This window comes from Bos taurus, chromosome 17 (genome assembly GCF_002263795.3).
Source record: "Bos taurus isolate L1 Dominette 01449 registration number 42190680 breed Hereford chromosome 17, ARS-UCD2.0, whole genome shotgun sequence".
NCBI classification, from domain to species: domain Eukaryota; kingdom Metazoa; phylum Chordata; class Mammalia; order Artiodactyla; family Bovidae; genus Bos; species Bos taurus.
In genome coordinates this window covers 67,927,743-67,941,389 of record NC_037344.1, presented here as the reverse complement: position 1 = coordinate 67,941,389, position 13,647 = coordinate 67,927,743, and the positions used below count along the sequence as shown (strand labels likewise).

The window sequence follows — 13,647 nt, the reverse complement described above, 5'->3', positions numbered from 1 at the left end:
TGGGAGCCTGGAGTCTTAGCTACTGGACCACCAGGAAAGTCTCTCTGATAGACTTTGAAACAAATCATGTTTGGTCAGTAATGATGATGCATGTCTTTTTATTATGTAGCAATTGTGTACTGAAGAGCTAGCAGTGGAGTTTGTACTTTTATGCATTTACTCACAGTTAATATACCATGGTGATGCCAGTGATGCCATCACTGACTCAGTGGATGTGAGTTTGAGCCAGTTCTGGGAGTTGGTGATCTACAGGGAAGCCTGGTGTGCTGCAGTCCATGGGGTCGCAAAGTCGAACACGACTGAGTGACTGAACTGAATATACCACGGTATGTGAAACTCGAACTGCATTATTAGGGAACTGGTGTTATTTAACTGTGGTAACTGAAATTCATATATATTGAAGCATGTGAAATAGCGGCTGCTGGTTCTTTGGTAAGACCTGAGTTTTTTCTCCTTATATGTTGCTTTTCCTCCATAAGCCCTAGTTTTCCTATTATAAACTGGGTTAACATCACAAACCTTGAAGGGTTGTATTGAAGAGTAAATAAAATAATGTTAGGCATTTAGCACAGAGTTTCTCATATATAGGTAATTTAATACATGATAGTTATAAATGATGATGGTGCTAACTACCATCATCATGCTATAATTGTTCCATATTTGTACACATAAAGTTTTTAGTCAAACTACCCAATTCTTTTTTGAGCATTTTTCTTCCCCTTATAAAAACTTCTGAGTCCTCCCAGTTTCTGCTGATCATTTTTTTAAAAGTATGATGCCACATGGATGAGATGTTCCATTAAGATACATGTGTTACAGAGGGAAGAGGGAGACTTTTTTTCACCACATATATAAGACGTATGCTCTCTTTTGAATAACTTATCAGATCCTGTTGTTCTTTTATATGTGTGCTATATTTTATTTTGACTCAACAAATATCTATTAGGCATTTGCTATATAGGTAAGCATTGTTTTTCTACTGTCTTCTCTGATAAGAGTGTTTAGTTGATTTATCTTAAAAAATTTGCATATGGACATTTTTCATTATTTTGATAGTCTACTATTTCTCCATGATTAAAAAAAAGAGAATAGGGATTTCTCTGGCAGTCCAATGATTAAGACATCACGCTTCACTACAGGGTGCATGGGTTTGATCCTTGGTCAGGAAATTGAGATCCCACGTGGCATGGCCAAAATACCAAAAAGAGAATGTATTGATGATCTAGACTTGTATTTGCTAGCTTTTGCTTTGTAACAAATCACTGTAAAACTTAGTGGGTTAAAATAAGAACCATTTATTTAACTGAAGATTCTGTAAGTCAGCTGGGTGGCTCTTTTGGTCTGGGCCAACCCAACTCATTTCCACTGGACTTGCTCATGTGTTCAAGGTCAACTAGGGATTTGACTGGTGGTTGAATAATCTGAAACTGTCTCATTCACATTTCTTACAGCTAGAATGCTGTTAGCTGGGAAACAGTAGTAACTGGGCCATGTGTCTCTTATCATCCAGCAGATTTTCATGGACTTCTTCACATGGTAGTTGTAGGATTCCAAGAACTGCAAGAAAGTGGAAGCACTGGAACACAAGCAGTTTTGAGTCTCTTTTCACCTTTGCTGTTTTCCCATTGGTCAGAGCAACTCACATGACCAAGCCCAGACCCACTGTAAGAGGGGATTACCTAAAGGCATATTTAGAAAGGGAAGAATTTTTGGCCATCTTTGTGATTTACCTCTGTATTCTTTGCCAGGTCTGTACAATATGGTACATATTTATGTACCCTCATTCCTAAAACGTCATATCCCTTGTAAAAATACTTATTTTTAATTGAAGGATAATTGCTTTACAATGTTGTGTTTGTTTCTGCCATACAACAATGTGAATCAGCCATAAGTATATATAAAACCCCTCCCTCCCACCCCCCACCCCTCTATCCCATCCTTCTAGGTCATCACTGGGCAGCGGGCTGAGCTGCCTGTGTTACACAGCAGTTTCCCACTAGCTATCTATTTTACACATGGTAATGTGTGTGTTTGAATGTCAATTTATCCTACCCCCTCCCCTCGCTGTGTCAACAAGTCTGTTTTCTCCATCTGCATCTCTATTCCTGCCCTGGAAATAGATTCACTAGTACCATTTTTCTAGATTCTATATATATGCATTAATACAAGAAATTTTTTTCTTTCTGACTTACCATATCCGTTCTTAGTTGTATCTACTTTAGTTTGATTTCTTGCCCTTTATCTTTTTGTTTTGAAATTTTCTTGAATCACATCTTTTCAGACAAGTCAGTTGTGAAGTAGTTACTATCATTTTAGTGTGAATTGTGAGTTATAGAAATGGTTATATTCTTGAGGGGTTTGGTAGTTTTCCCATGGTATAACACTATATAAGGAAAAATTTCACAGTAAGAAACATAAATACCTCCTCTTTCTGTAAAGCTTTTTTCATATTTTCATGTATTGATTATACCTGATGCCAAAATCCTATCATCAGGTATAATACTTGATGACAGAGTATTATACCTTATTTTTTAGGTGCTACAACTGATGACAGACTTATAGGTAATAAAAAATGTTGAAAAATATTGTGGCCTTATGTTTTCTTTTGGTTTACCTAAATTATAATAGTAGCAAAACATAATAGCTCTTCAGTTCAGTTCAGTTCAGTCGCTCAGTCGTATCTGACTCTTTGCGACCCTATGAATCACAGCACGCCAGGCCTTTCTGTCCATCACCAACTCCCGGAGTTCACTCAAACTCATGTCCATCAAGTCAGTGATGCCATCCAGCCATCTCATCCTCTGTTGTCCCCTTCTCCTCCTGCCCCCAATCCCTCCCAGCATCAGTATCTTTTCCAATGAGTCAACTCTTTGCATGAGGTGGCCAAAGTACTGGAGTTTCAGCTTTAGCATCAGTCCTTCCAAAGAACACCCAGGACTGATCTCCTTTAGAATGGACTGGTTGGGTCTTATTGGATGCTTATTTGCCAAAGGGTGGTCTGAATACTTTTGTGATATCAGTTTTACCCTCAAAATAATCTTATGAAATAGATATTATTATCCCAACTTTGCAAAAGTGAATGTTTATATTCAGTGAGTGGTTAAATATTTTGTCCAAGACATCCAGCTAGTAACTGAAAGAGTTAGACTTTAACCTAAGTCTGTCTGACCCTAAAGAATTTTTCCTTAATCAGTATACTGTAATACTTGCCTGGATAAAAGAGTTGATTAATTAAGGAATCTTAAGAGTTCAGAATTCTGTCTCAAGTTTTAACACTGATAGGTCCATATAATGTTGAGCTGACTATTCAGTTTCAGTTTCCTATAGTATAAATCAGTCTGAGATTGCATTTTATTTGCCTTTTGCTTGTCATTACAAGTAAAAAAAAAAAAGGATGTTTTAAATGACTTGGAGCTTAATAACAGAAATGCACAAAATGTTTTTAGGTATATTTTTATAGAATAATAGTATGCATTTATTATACACATTTGTGCTTTTTATAATTTCAGCAAGACACACATTTATTGAACATTTCTGTGTGCTAGGCACTGGTCTAAAGCTTGGTGATTCAAAAAGAACAAGGCTGTCACAACTAACATTCTAATGGGGCGATGCAGAAAATAAAGTGATAAATACATATAGCAATGTTTGAAAGTGATAAATGCTTGGAAGACAACTTAAAACAGACTACACTAAAAGGGCTTCCCTGATAGCTCAGCTGATAAAGAATCCACCTACAATGCAGGGGACTTGGGTTCGATTCCTGGGTTGGGAAGATCCCCTGGAGAAGGGAAAGGCTACCCACTCCAGAATTCTGGCCTGGAGAATTCCATGGACTGTATAGTCCATGGGGTCAGAAGGAGTCAGACATGACTGAACAACTTTAACTTCACACTAAAAGGCAAGAGTACTGAGAAAGTGAATGACAGAATTATAGGAGAGTTTTGGGCAGGAGATGAGATTCAATGAGACCTGGAAGAACCAAATTTGAAGATTTGGGCTAAGTGCATTCTAGGCAGCATAAACAGCTAGTTTGAATTTGGTTAATGGGAGAAAATAGCTGAAACGTCAGTGGAGCACAGTGAATGAATGAATGAGGTGGAGACTGTAGGAGATGAGGTTGTTGGGGTGGCTAGGAGCCAGGTAATGTACAGCCTTGGCTTTTTAAACCATTGTAGGGCTTTAAGGTTTATTCAAAGATTGATAGGATGTGATTGAGAGATTTTAACTAGAGTGATAACAATTTATGGTCAGTCTAGTTAAAGGTTATGAGTATGTTTAATTTCTACATATCTGTGACTTTCCAAAATTTCTCCTGTTACTGATTTCAAATTTCATTCCATTGTGATACTTGGTATCATATCAATCATTTAAAATTTATTGAGGCTTGCTTTATAGCTTAGCATATCATCTTTCTCAAGAATGTTCCTCCTGCACTTGAGAACAATCTATATTCTGCTGTTGTTGAGAAGGGTGTTTTTTAGATATTCATTAGGCCTAATTAGTTTATAGTATTGTTCAAGTCTTCTGTGGTCCTGTTCATTATTGGCAGTTTTGATGTCCCTAACTATCACTGTTGAATTTTCTTTTTCTCCCTTCACTTCTATTAGTTTGTTTCATGTATTTTGGGGGCTCTGTTGTTTCGTGTTAATATTTTTATGATTTTATGTCTTTCTGAAAGATTGATCATTTTGTCATAAAATATCTTTGGTCTGTAGTAACAATTTTTGCTGTCAAATCTATTTTGTCTGATATTAATATAGCACCATTTCTATTTTGGTTGCTGCTTACATGATGTATCTCTTTCCCCATACTTTTCCTTTCAACTTGTTGCTTTGAAACTAACATGAGTGTCTTGTAGATAGTCTATGACTATATCATGGTTTTGTTTTTTAGTAACCATCTATTCTGCCAATCCCTCTCCTTTGATTGTAGTGTCTAATTCATTTATATTTAATGTAACTGCTGAAAAGGTAGGGTTTATACCTGTTTTTTATATGTTTTCTGTATGACTTTTTAAATGTCTTATTTTTTTGTGTGTCTTTTTTTCTGTTCTTCTCTTTCTGCATGACTTCCTTTTTTATGTTAAATATTTTCTTAGGTACCATTTATATTTCCTTGTTTTTTTTTTCTATATATATTTTTATATTTTATATTTATATATTTTTACTATATATATTTTCAGTTATATATATATATATTATATATATATAATATACTATATATATTTTCCCGGTGGTTGCCCTAGGAGTTATAATTAACATCTTTATTTAAAACAATATAGTTTGAATTTATATAAATTTTAATTTCAAAAGTATATGAAACTTTGCTATGATATAGCTTCATTCCTTTCTCCTTCCTTTATGCTATTTGTTGTCCTACAAATGACATCTTTATATATTATAATATATATAAAGCATAATCAGCAAAATCTTATAATTGTTACTTTATGCCATTGTCTTTTAAATGAAACAATTTCTACTTCTTAAGTGGTATTCTGTTTTTGGTGAGACATTGTGCTCAGGCTTTCCTTTAATTTTTTTTTTTCTTTAATTCCTTTGACATGGTTTTCTTTAGTACTTTGAATATGTTTATCAGTTGAGTTCAGTCGCTCAGTAGTGTCCGACTTTTTGCGACCCCATGAATCGCAGCATGCCAGGCCTCCCTGTCGATTACCAACTCCTGGAGTTCACTCAAGACTCACATCCATCGGGTCAGTAATGCCATCCAGCCATCTCATCCTCTGTCGTCCCCTTCTCCTCCTGCCCCCAATCCCTCCCAGCATCAGAGTCTTTTCCAGTGAGTCAACTCTTCGCATCAGGTGGCCAAAGTACTGGAGTTTCAGCTTCAGCATCATTCCTTCCAAAGAAATCGCAGGACTGATATCCTTCAGAATGGACTGGTTGGATCTCCTTGCAGTCCAAGGGACCCTCAAGAGTCTTCTCCAACACCACAGTTCAAAACCATCAATTCTTCGGCGCTCAGCTTTCTTCACAGTCCAACTCTCACATCCATACATGACTACTGGAAAAACCATAGCTTTGACTAGACGGACCTTTGTTGACAAAGTAATGTCTCTGCTTTTGAATATGTTATCTAGGTTGGTCATAACTTTCCTTCCAAGGAGTAAGCGTCTTTTAATTTCATGGCTGCAGTCACCATCTGCAGTGATTTTGGAGCCCAGAAAAATAAAGTCTGACACTGTTTCCACTGTTTCCCCATCTATTTGCCATGAAGTGATGGGACCATGATCTTAGTTTTCTGAATGTTGAGCTTTAAGCCAACTTTTTCACTCTCCTCTTTCACTTTCATCAAGAGGCTCTTTAGTTCTTCTTCACTTTCTGCCATAAGGGTGGTGTCATCTGCATATCTGAGGGTATTGATATTTCTTCTGGAAATCTTGATTCTAGCTTGTGCTTCTTCCAGCCCAGCGTTTCTCATGATGTACTCTGCATATAAGTTAAATAAACAGAGTGACAATATACAACCTTAACATACTCCTTTTCCTATTTGGAACCAGTCTGTTGTTCCATGTCCAGTTCAAACTGTTGCTTCCTGACCTGCATATAGGTTTCTCAAGAGGCAGGTCAGGTGGTCTGGTATTCCCATCTCTTTCAGAATTTTCCACAGTTTATTGTGATCCACACAGTCAAAGGCTTTGGCATAGTCAATAAAGCAGAAATAGATGTTTTTCTGGAACTCTCTTGCTTTTTCCGTGATCCAGCGGATGTTGGCAATTTGGTCTCTGCTTCCTCTGCCTTTTCTAAAACCAGCTTGAACATCTGGAAGTTCATGGTTCATGTACTGCTGAAGCCTGGCTTGGAGAATTTTGAGCATTACTTTACTAGCGTGTGAGATGTTTATCAGATCAGATCAGTCGCTCAGTCGTGTCCAACTCTTTGAGACCCCATGAATCGCAGCACGCCAGGCCTCCCTGTCCATCACCAACTCCTGGAGTTCACTCAGACTCCGGTCCATTGAGTCAGTGATGCCATCCAGTCATCTCATTCTCTGTCGCCCCCTTCTCCTCCTGCCCCTAATCCCTCCCAGCATCAGAGTCTTTTCCAATGAGTCAACTCTTTGCATGAGGTGGCCAAAGTACTGGAGTTTCAGCTTTAGCATCAGTCCTTCCAAAGAAATCCCAGGGCTGATCTCCTTCAGAATGGACTGGTTGGATCTCCTTGCAGTCCAAGGGACTCTCAAGAGTCTTCTCCAACACCACAGTTCAAAAGCATCAGTTCTTTGGCGCTCAGCCTTCTTCACAGTCCAACTCTCACATCCATACATGACCACAGGAAAAACCATAGCCTTGACTAGACGAACCTTTGTTGGCAAAGTAATGTCTCTGCTTTTGAATATGCTATCTAGGTTGGTCATAACTTTCCTTCCAAGGTAGTGCTGGCTTAAAGGTTTTGTCTCCTGAGTCCAATATCTGAGTTTCCTCAGGGACAGATTCTATTTTTTCTTTTTTTGGCAGTGTATGCGCCATACCTACCTGTTTCTTTATGTATCTCATAATTTTTTGTTGAAAAATGTACTTTTTAAGTAGTAATATATTGTAGCAAGGGGCTTCCTAGGTGGCGCTAGTGGTAAAGAATCCGCCGGCCAATGCAGAAAACAATCCCTAGGTCAGGGAGATCCCCCTGAGGAGGAAATGGAAACCCATTCCATTATGCTTGCCTGGAGAATTCCATGGACAGAAGAGCCTGGTGGGCTATATTCCATAGGGTCTCAAAGAGTCCGGCGCAGCTGAAGTGACCTAGCACACATACATATTGTAGCAACTGTGAAAACCATAGTATTCCTTGTCCATGGCCTGGGCTTATTGATTGTTGTTGTTGCCTTTTTTGAGTTAGTGACTTTCCTGAACTAATTTTTTAAAGTCATGTGTAGCCGCTGAAAGTTTCTGCCTGGCTAGCTGTTGATTGAATAGAAATTCCTTAAATGTCTTGAACCAATAATTCTCCCAGCCTATGAAGAGTTCTCTCTGTGTGTGGGGCATACTTTGAACATTCTGGCAACTTGCAACACTGTCTTAGCCTTCACTTCCTGCCTGTGTAAAACCTCAAGTTCAGCCAGAGGTAAGAGATTAGAATCATTCTCAGGTCTTTCTTGGGTATTCACATTCCTAGATTTCTAAGAATATTTTGGAGCTTTTCAGAGCCTCCTATGAACATTAATTTTCCGGATTTTTCTTTATCTTGTTTACGCATTTGTATTACTTCTTCAGGCAGCTGTTAAGCTATTGTCACTGATTTTGTTTGACACATGCGCTGAGGGGAGGGCTGTTTGTACTGAATTATCTCTGAGTCAGGTCAAATAAGGTCTTAAGACTGTAGGTTTCTTAAGAAGCTGCCAAACAAGTCAGATAGTGGTAGGGATAGGGTGCTTGGAAAACTCCAAACCATTGGAGTTTACCCCCACCATTGGTTCCTAAGCTTCTGGTTTTCACAAGTATTGTGTTTGAGAGACTGCTTGGTTTTCACATCTACCATATAGTTGGGAGAAGAGGATAAAAATAGTGTAGGGTAAAACCTCACAAACCTGTTGTTCTTTGAGATTCAGCTGTTTTTCTTGAAGAAACACTTCTTGGGCTGCTGCACGTTGTTGGTTAATATCCAGAGTTCAAAGAAGTTGATTTTGAAAAGTTTTGCTAATGTTCTTGCTGCTTTTATGGAAAAGCAGAATTTTGGAAGTCTTATGATGCCATTTTGGAAGAGCTTCTTCATAATTTTCTTTATGGAAAAATGTAAAAGACCATTGTGAGAGAAATGGAAAGTAGGAGAGTGAAAGCAGAAGCAGGCAGACCGATGACGATGCTAATTTGGACTAGAGTACTGGTGTTGAATGGAAAGAAACTGAGGGGCATGGAATAAGCTTTGTAAAGACTCACTGATTGTCATAATTCTAAAGCTCTCCTTGATCCTTATAACAACCACCTGTCATAGGTGGTAAAGTTAAGTTCAGAAAGATTTAAGTAGTTTGCCTACTTTCAGAGTCAGAAAAAAAATCAGAATTAGAAACGCTATTTACCTGACTCCAGTTTTTTCCACATCTGTGCATTCTGTCTCATGATATTAAAATCAAAGTTATGGGTCAAATATTAAGTTCAGAATAAATATTTACAATAAAATAGACTGTCTTCCTTACTTAATTTCTTTGCATAATTTCATTCCTGCTTTTAAGGAAGTTCTGCTGCTGCTAAGTCGCTTCACTCTGTGCGACCCCAGAGACGGCAGCCCACCAGGCTCCCCCGTCCCTGGGATTCTCCAGGCAAGAACACTGGAGTGGGTTGCCATTTCCTTCTCCAATGCATGAAAGTGAAAAGTGAAAGTGAAGTCGCTCAGTCGTGTCCGACTCTTAGCGACCCCATGGACTGCAGCCCACCAGGCTTCTCCGTCCATGGGATTTTCCAGGCAAGAGTACTGGAGTGGGGTGCCATTGCCTTCTCCGAGACTTTAGTTATTTGAAGTTTTTGGTGGACAGCTGGAATGATAATCAGGAAAGAGGAAGAATGTGACACTTGCCTTAAAGTTAAGTGGTCTCTATATTTACTGTAAGTGAAATCCAACACAGTCAACTATTTCTTCTTTTAATGTTATTGACTACCAGAACAAATGTTGTTACCAACTTATCATGGTTTCTTGTTATTAATATACACTATTATTTCATATGTATTTTTTTTCCCCTCTGTGCTCAAGATGTTTATTAGGGAGTAGCCCAGGAGCAACCTTATACTCCTGGAAGGGAAGAGTTCGAAGAGGCAGGATGGCAGAGAGAAGACAAGCTGTGCTGAAGGCCTAAACTCATATGTCTTTAAAATATGATTTTATGACAGACTTATTATTTGTATGCCATTGAAGCTGTATTTCAGGTATTATAGGTTAATCTGTAAGTTGTATGTTCATATATACATATTCTTCTTATTACAAAAGTAACTCAAAATTATTTTTGGAAAAATCTCAGACAGTAAAGATTATATTCCTCTCATTCCATTCCTTATCCTCCATTCCAGTTCTAGAGTTAACTGTTTTTATTCAATCTCAATATTTTGAGATATTTTATGATATATGTACAACTATACACACATACATGAATCCAGTTTAGTATTTTTGACTTTTTATTTAAGAAGAAGATAAAAATCTAGTAAGAGATGAGGTAGAGAGCTTGAGGGTGTTTGTGTTTTCTTGGGTACATGTGAAAAGGCACAAAGTAGTCTTTGTTTCTTTGTTTTAGAAAAGACTAGAGATGACAGACAAAAGTATATTTTCTAGTTGCTACCAGTTAATTGGTAGCTTTTTATAGTTGTTGCTGAAGTGAGTTTTAAGCTCACTGGTCATTTACTTATTTATACATTAAGTTTTTATTTTACTCTTGTTGATTTGAGATGAAAATTGCAGTTTTTTACTGAGAGGAATTTTTCTCATAAATGTGAGCCTGAGGTAATGCAGAGTACACAGCATCTCCTTGGAAACCAGACTTTCGCGGGATAGATCCAAGTACTTTTAAGATGGGTACTTTATCCTTAGGAAATGATTCAGGAAGTCTGGCAAGAAGGGAAGTCTTGCTGTAAAGGAAATTCAGGAAATGGGAACTTAGTTATTAAAGTCTCAGGTTTGTTTATCATAATTCATTTCAAGATTGTTCTAATGACCAAGCTATAAACATATGGTAAGTAACAATTTCACTTGCAGCTCCTAGATGGTACGAATTTATCAGTAAGGAAAAGGAATGCATTGTTTTAAGTGAATTGAAAATTTTACTCTCATTTATATTTGACAGTTGATTGAACTGTAGATGTATGCTTTTTGGGAGATAGTATTCAAAATGTATTAGGACACTCCACTTTTCTGTTTCTCTTGTTTTGTAATAAAGGGTTGGTAGCATTTTTTATGTTAATGAAAAGAGAAAAACTATCCTAGTCATTTCCACAATCATTTCAGAAAAATATTTTTCGATAGTCTCAAAGAAACATTTCCGATTAAAAGTTATGAAAGCAACTCAAACAATGGCAAGGAAGTGTTTTTCGAAAACTTTTTTTAAATGATAAGATTGTTAGATGACCAATATGTGTTAAAAAAAAAAAAAATCTTTTTTTTGAAATTGAGGTATTACTACCAAAATTGGAAAATTCTTCTTATATTTGTGTTACTTTTTAGCAACACTGGAAGTCACTGAATAAAGCTAGTCATTGATTAAATTTAGTGATTTCCCCCCTCCCTCCCCCCTTACAAGAGGTTATACTGTTTTAGTTTTGAAGAGTGCTACTAAAAGCATTATTTATTATATTTTAAAAGATAAAAAATATTTTACCTTCAGATGGCTTTCTAGAATGTTGACACTATTACCTTCATTTGAATTCTTTGGAACGAGTATGTTCTCATTAATTTGAGGGAAATGTTTTTTCATGTTAATTGAAATTCAGTGAGGCTTTTAAGAATTGAAATTAGAATTGCTTCATGTGTTTATTAACATAGATATTTTTTGAGGTATAATATACTCTTTTGTCAAATAATCTCATTTACTTTCTTTTGTTTTTATTTTGAAAGAATTTCATGTGTTTACTAATTTAGATATTTCTCTTAAAATATACTATATCAAAGCATTTATAAATTTTATTTTCTTAGTTTTATATTTTTAATTTTGAAATAATGGGAAACATGCAGAGAAGTTGTGGTATTAGTTCAAAGAACTCCTGTATATCCCTCATCTGGATCCCCCAGTTGCTAACAATTTACCATATTTGCTTTATAATTCTCTTTTCCTATAACTGTTACTGTTATTTTCTGAACCATTTGAGAATGAATTGTGGACACGGTGTCCCATTACCCCTAAACACTTCAACAAGTACTGAATATAACCACAGTACAACCCTTAAAATTAAGACATTAACGTTGATACAATACTGCTATCCATTCCGCAGACCGTATTCAAATTTCACTGATGCTCTGGTAGTATTTTTTATAAATACCTTTCCCTCTCTGGTCCAGAGTTAAGTACCTAGAAAGAAGTATATTAGCAATCTGGATCAGATAGATAGACTGTAGTATCAAGGTCTGTACCACGTGCTTACATTACAAGTAACTTATTTAATTTACTGGATTATGGGTTCTTAATTGTTATTCCCTTGGTTTGTTTCCTGACTTTTGATGACTAAAAGAATACATTTTTTATCCTTTGTTCTGGATCGTCAGGCTTTGCTCATACTGCCTAGCCTGGTTTGGACTTTTTGCCTGACTCGATCCTAGCAGTCAGTGTCACCTGTCTTTTTTGTTCATTCACATAATAATGGAGGTTCCCTCATAGCTCAGTTGGTGAAGAATCTGCCTGCAATACAGGAAAGCCCGGTTTGATTCCTGGGTCGGGAAGATCCTCTGGAGAAGGGATAGGCTACCCACTCCAGTATTCTTGGGCTTCGCTTGTGGCTCAGCTGTTAAAGAATCCATTTGCAATGCGGGAGACCTGAGTTCGATTCCTGAGTTGGGAAGATCCCCTGAGAAGGGAAAGGCTACCCACTCCAGTATTCTGGCCTGGAGAATAACATGGACTGTATAGTCCATGGGGTTGCAAAGAGTCGGACACGACTGAGCGACCTTCACTTTCACATAATAATATGTATGGGATAGATAGATAATTTTCAAGTCTCTTCTGTGTAGGAAGTAGGCAACATGTGAAACTACTGGCATTAAGGGTAATTTCATGTGTCACAGCCTGTATTAGGACAATATAAAGCTGAATAGAGTTGCATGCCTAGAACTGTGTGTGTGTGTAGAATATGATCTGCTGTGAATCTTAGGGTAGGCAGAACATGCTCTGCAGTTATTTTGGATTATGTACCTTCATGTAGGCTCTGTATTCTTAGTCTGATTTATTCACATAGAGAAACTTCTCATATGGTAGCTTATTTAGTGAGCGAGTGAACTAAAGAAATCATATTCTATTACTTAGAATCGATTCACAGCCAGTTTTGGAATAGAATGTTATAGAAAGAATATTAACTACCTGGGAATTAAATAGCTGATACTAGTCTGGTACAGATTTGCATCAGTTTCTGAAAGTTGGAGGTTTATTTCCTATAGCTAAGTTTATTATGATTCTAGTTATTAAATGGAGAAGCTTTTAAGTTAGTTGAAAGCAGGCATTATAAGAGTTGGCTAGCCTCTAAATGGTAGGTTTTCAAAGGAGAAAGTTAGATTTTAAAGTGGCATAAACTTCTGATTAAAAGTCATGCTTTCACCTAAATGTAAAGCCAGACACTGTAAAACTGTCAGAGGAAAACTTAGGCGGAATTCTCTTTGACAAATTGCAGTGACATCTTTTTTGACTCATCTCCTAAAATAATGAAAGTAAAACCAAAAATGAACAAATGGGACCTAATTACAATCTTTTGCACAACAAAGGAAACCATAAAAAGACAACCTTCAGAATGGGAGAAAATACTTGCAAATGAAGAAAGTGACAAGGGATTAATTTCCAAAATATACAGTGCAGCTCAATATTTAAAAAAACTAAATCAAAAAATGGATGGAAGACCTAAATAGACATTTCTCCAAAGAAGATGTACAGATGGCCAACACACACAGGAAAAGGTGCTCAACATCACTAATTATTAGAGAAATGCAAATCAAAACTACAATAAGATATCAC

General features: G+C 36.9%; 1 protein-coding gene across 3 annotated transcripts in view; it reads left to right on the top strand.

Annotated features, from left to right (window-relative positions):
* Positions 1-13,647, top strand: part of TTC28 (tetratricopeptide repeat domain 28) — a 579,079-nt gene that overhangs the window by 31,637 nt on the left and 533,795 nt on the right. The window lies entirely within an intron of this gene.